Below are 5,994 nucleotides of genomic sequence, written 5' to 3'. Positions count from 1 at the left end.
GCATATTTCTTGTTTCCGGAGCGGAGGATTAGCAGAAGTCTGTTTCTAATGGTTTTACAATTAACACTTTCGTTCTGTAATGTAATAATAATGATTGAACACACTCCTCATATCAACATGGTTAGGGCTGGAAGATGAATCAAGGGACCATCTCTTCTTCCAATGCCCCTTCTCTAAAGTTTTTAGGCTCGATTTCTTTGCTCCCGTGGTTCCACCGCAATCGTCTAACTTCCTTGCCTTACTGGATTGGATCAAATCTCCTACATCAAACAGGAAGATTAACACCATTTGTAAACTTCTGTTTCAGGCTATACTATACAATATTTGGGCGGAAAGGAACGCTAGGCTTCAATCAACTATCTACCGAACAGAGGACTCGATTCGCAAGCAAATTCAACTAACTCTAAGAAGACGTCTACTGGGTCTAGACAATGAAGACAAGTCTACTCCACCAAGATCACCGCAAGACACTTATCTCTATCTCTGGTTTTCAAATTTCCAACCAGTTTAAGTTCAATCTCTTGGATGTTCCTCTAATGTAATCTCTCAGGATAAAGAAATACTCTGTAACTCCTCCATATATATAATGGTATCTCTTTTTTTTTTTTTTTTTTTTTTTAAACATGGTTAGGGCATTATGTGAATATGAATTTGGCTTCTCGGATAACATATTGGAGGACTAGTTTAGTGTCGCGCATTCACGAAATGGAGGCGTCTGTGATTGAGTGAAACGGAAAACAAAAACGAGGAGAAAATATCAGTTCATTCCTATACTATTTAGATAGAGTAGGGGAACACTTATCATAGCTTTTTCGTTTCTGCTTGTACAAATAAGTGAAGATCAGCTGAATAAAAAATAAAAGCGATGCCAACATGCATAGCTGGTATATCACTTGTTAGGAATAAAATTGTTTAAAAAAAAAATATTCATTCTGAATTTTAATGGTGGTCATGGTATACAATTTACACGTTAAAAAAAATGTGAGACTTTAACAAAAAAAAATGTGATTCTACTATTTTTCATTATTCACCATTTTTGTTTGGTGATTTCCTTAAATAGAATGAACATATTAATAATGTAATTAGAAAATATATTGTCTTTAATCTATGAAAACAATGTACATATTAGCATTCTTAAATTTGTTCTAATAACTCTATTCAGCTAAAATATTGATGTTATTTGAAACTTTTCAAATATTGATATGAAACTTTTTTCTTTCGATATGATGACCGGTCAGATAAGTACGAGATTATTGTCTACTTGAACTTTGTTATTCAAAACTTAATATTTGTGACACACAACAATGTTTAAATATATATATATTAGATGCCAGATTTTACATATAATGTCAATTTTTTATGAAATAGATTAAAATACTATAATTTTTTTAAGTCAAAAACAAAAATATATTCATAAATGCTATAGTACAAATGTTAATAGTTTGTAATATACTAATATGTGTGAAATAACCTAAAATAGTACTCTTTGTGATTTAAATATATTTTTAATTAAAACCCGCTTTTACCCATATTTAACGTGATCGATGTATAATAAATTCTAAAATTCAACTTTTTATGTAATACATAATGGATTTTTTTTTTTAGTTACGTAAAAATGTTGAATGGTGGATATTTTTTTCTTTAGATACGTAAAAATGTTGAATGGACGCGCGGAAAGTATATATATAGATAAAGAAACTGACGTATAAAGTTGTTGTTAATTAATGGTCAATTAGTAATTTAGTAGTTGTGGCTTCAACATCCGTTGAAACCATGAGTGTTCATTATACATTTATACTCTATACTTGATTAATTCATATGTGAATATTAATGATTTCATCTCCCCACGAACAAAATAATTAACAAAAACATTTCCTAAAAGGTTGCGTAGCAATTAATTTCGAACTTATATGTCTCTATCTCATATCATACCATGTGATGAGAACTTTTTAGTCTTAAAGAATTTGATCAACTATTTCTTTTCTGAGTCATAATCAACTAGTTTATTTATTGATTAATGATTTGATTCTGATAGTTATACTTATACGGTTAATTATACCGATATATGTTACTAATTATGACTCCGAGGCATGCAACCACACTAGCACTGTAAGAGTGTAAGCACCCGAGCTTCTGAATCGATCATATGTTTAAATGAGGCCTAACCATAGTGTCAATCTTGTATACTACTTGTGAAGAATATATTCGTATTCATAAAGTAAAACCATAATCTAGATTCTAGACTCTAGAGATTGATTGATGGAAGCTCGATGTTGAATGATTTAAAAGTCTAGTGATGCCGTTAACTAATTATGCTCCTACTCAAGAATAAATAAGTAATCTGAAGATAGTTATTATAACTTAATATGATAATTAATAACGTTTGAAGCGTGAGAAATATAGAAGGACAAGCTGCACGTGAATGTCTTTGAAATTCGTTTCGAATGGTCAAAAGAGCTAAGAAGAGAAAAAAAGAATAAAAACGCATACGCGTTAACTTTTTCAGGGTGTGATAGTGGTTACAGCTAAGGTAGGACTTATTTTATTTCTAGGTCGATGGAAAAAAAATAAATTAAAATTGTCTTTGTACAATTAAAAAGAATGACTCATTTGTGTACTAAAGATAATTCGATGGTAGGGACCATATGTATCTCTGTAATATTGGTCGTTCTATAAAAGACGAAGTGGTTAGTCTTTGTAATTAACTAATTATATACTAAAAAACAATTTGTCTTTGATTTTATTTTATTGATTCGTCTTATTGGTAGAATTGTATTAGCCGGCCCTCAAGCTTTATTCAAAAAAGGTTAGAAGAAGAGTATGAAACCAAAGAATATTGGTCATCCAAACGGCCAAACATATATATAGTGGATTTAGACTATGATAGGGAACACAATAAGTCAGCAATTAGAAACAAGTAGGCATCCAAACGTTTACAAGTAGGTGTTCAAATGACTTTTCAGTATTTCTTATCCATAAAATGTTAAGATTTAACGATATAAGTAATATATTGTAGTTGCACAAAATATAAATAATTTCCTCTACGCATATTAACGAACCATTAAATTTAAAATAATTTACTCTAGAGAATTTAAGTAATGATCTAAATCTTCGTAAGATTTTTTTTTTTCCCACTACATTTGGTTTTGATAATATGGAATTTTATACCGGAAAGGAGACTAGCTAAAGGCTTGTGAAAAAGCAGAGTTGTATTTGGGCTATTTAATACTTCTCCAATGGTATAAATCAGAGTATTAAACCATGCATATATTTTTTGATTTTTTTTTGGGTCAAACGCTTAGATTAATAAAAGGGGGAAAATAGTCAATCTCCAGTAAAGGAGGAAAGGAGTACAGATGATAACAAAGAAGTAAAAAGAGCAGATTTAGCTAGCACATCAGCTGCAATATTGTTCAAACAAGGAATAAAACTGAAAACGAGAGAGGAGAAGACATTCTTCAGAAACGAAATGTCATGGAGAATTCCTTTGAGCTCCTTGAGACTACCAATAGAGTTGAGTAGTTTGATGAGGACTTGGGAGTCTGAACAGATCTTGAAAGATCAGATTTGAGAGTTATGAGCGAGTGAAGAGATGTGAGTCAGAGCGCTTCGAAACGCCAAGGCTTCTGCAACTAGAGCAGAAGGTACAAAAGAACGCGACCTCGTTGCCTATAAAATGGTTAAGCCAGATGCATCCTCGATAATCCATCCTGCCTCACTATTGCCTGTAATTGGACACCAAGCTGCATCAACAAAGCAAACGTGAGCATCAATTGTGTTTGGTGGAATCACATGAGGGGGAAGGTAGGATTGTTGTGGAGGGACTTCAAGTTGGACGTTCTGCCACTGTTTTGCATCAAAAATTGCCTTCAGAATCACCTCATTTGCAGAATAAAGGCATCCTTCAAAGAGGTTGAGGTTCCGAGCTTTCCAGAGATTCCACAAAATCCAGGGGGCTAGTGGAGTAAGAGCCACACCCGATGGAGGAACGGAAATGAGTTGAGCTAGCTTTTGCAACATGAGTTTGGGGGTGGGAAGTGGGAGAGGGTTTAGATGGGATGTGAAGGGAGCTAAGTTCCAAACATCCCCTGCAAAACTGCAATGTAAAAACACATGCATTTCGTCCTCAAAAGCACCTCATTTCTTACACCTTACAGTTTCAGTAAGGCCTCTCTTCGCCAGATTGGAGCCGACTGCAAGTGCACCAACTACGACTTTCCATAGGAACGTCCTTAGTTTGGGAGGCAACCTTGCGTTCCAAATAAGTTTAGACCAGTTAAAACTGTCTCCGATAGGCTGTTGGGGAAACTGTTTTGCCAGAGCATAACCTGTTTTGGAAGAGTAAGACCCTGACTTTTCAGGTAACCAAACCAGAGAATCTGTTAAGGGAACAAAGCAGGGAATTAAATTACGGATTTCAGCCTCATATTGAGGTAAGAGATGACGAATTACGTCCACATTCTAGTCATTGGAGTCTTGAAAAATAAGATCACGAACTGTAAGTTCTGCAGTTGCTTCAGTTGGAGGACCAAAGGGATGTTTAGGTTGGGAGAGAGACAACCAGAGATCGTTCCAGACATTGATAGTAGCACCATCACCCACCGCCCATCCTAAACCCTTGACTAAAAGAGCTCTACCGACAAGGATATTACGCCAGCCGTGGGAAGCTACTCGTGGGGAAGAGGAATAGGTCAGAAAGGTATATGAGCTGCAATATTTGTTTAAGAGGACTTTAGCTAACAACCTGTCCGGTTCGTTGAGTAATCTCCATCCTATTTTGGAAAGTAGGGCATCATTGAACTGTTCTACGTCACGAAAGCCTAAACCACCAGCATATTTGGGCTGTGTGAGAGAGTCCCATGCGACCCAACACATTTTCTTCTTATCGGGCTTATCATCCCACTAGAAGCGGGTGAAGACGGATTGAATTTGTTTGTAGAGTGAAACAAGGAGTTTGAAGCAGGACATGGAATACACAGGGAGAGCAGTGAGCACAGTTTGGAGGAGAACTTGTTTTCCTGCTCTAGAGAGACAACGAGAGGACCAACTGTGTGCTCTCTATCGGATTTTATCAACATTGGATGCAAAAATATCCCTTTTCTTGCGGCCAAAGTTCTCTGGGAGCCCAAGATAGTTTCCGAGGCCTCCCTCTTGTGAGATGTTAAGAGTAGACCTAACACGGACTTTAGTGTGAGTTGGCATCTTTGAGGAGAAGGTTATTGTAGACTTGTTGAGATTGATGCATTGCCCTGAAGTTTTTTCATAGGTATTCAGAATCTTTAGCAGGTTTTTGCAGCACACATCGCTTGATTTGCAAAAGAACATAGTATCATCTGCAAATAAAAGATGGTTAATCGGAGGACTTGCTCTACAAACTTTGGTACCGGGGAGTAAGCCTTGATTTTGAGTCTGAACGCATAATCCGGAGAGAACCTCAGTACACAAGATGAAGAGGTATGAGTAGAGGGGGTCTTCTTGACGAAGACCGCGGGTGGGGATGAATGATCCTTGCGGAGTTCCGTTGATGAGGAAAGAGTAGGATACTAAGGTAACACAAGTGAGAATCCAAGATATCAGTTTATCATTAAAACCAAGTTTCTTTAGGACTGCTTTGAGAAAGCCTCATTCAATGCGGTCGTAAGCTTTGCTCATGTCCGTTTTAATCTCCATTGAGCAATATTTCTTGGCTACTGTTGTCCGGAGAAAATGGAGGATCTCATGCGTGATGAGGACGTTATCTGAGATGGCTTGATTTAGAACAAAGGCGGATTGGAAGGGTGAAATGAGTTAAGGTAACAGGGGTTGTAGCCCCTTGGTGAGATCTTAGCGATGATCTTGTAATGAGTGGTACAGAGTGCAATGGGTCTGTAATCACTAACTCTTCTAGGTGTAGTCACTTTGGGAATTAAACGAACATGTGTTTCATTCTGACGCGGATTCAAGTAGTTTGTAACAAAGAAGCTCCGAATGTCTCGGCAAACATCATCTGCAATA

General features: G+C 36.3%; 1 long non-coding RNA gene across 1 annotated transcript; it reads right to left on the bottom strand.

The window, feature by feature from the left end:
* Positions 1 to 229: 229 nt before the first annotated feature.
* LOC147920357 (uncharacterized) lies at positions 230 to 526 on the bottom strand. The gene is made up of 2 exons (XR_015590548.1): positions 365 to 526; positions 230 to 260 (listed from the first exon to the last, which is right to left on the bottom strand). It is a non-coding gene; the product is annotated as an uncharacterized LOC147920357 (long non-coding RNA).
* Between the last annotated feature and the right edge of the window lie 5,468 nt (positions 527 to 5,994).

The sequence above is a fragment of the Camelina sativa genome, chromosome 19 (assembly GCF_030686135.1).
Source record: "Camelina sativa cultivar CO46 ecotype springtype chromosome 19, ASM3068613v1".
Taxonomy (NCBI): domain Eukaryota; kingdom Viridiplantae; phylum Streptophyta; class Magnoliopsida; order Brassicales; family Brassicaceae; genus Camelina; species Camelina sativa.
The sequence above is the reverse complement of the archived record's forward strand: the minus strand, read 5'-3'. Positions and strand labels throughout refer to the sequence as shown.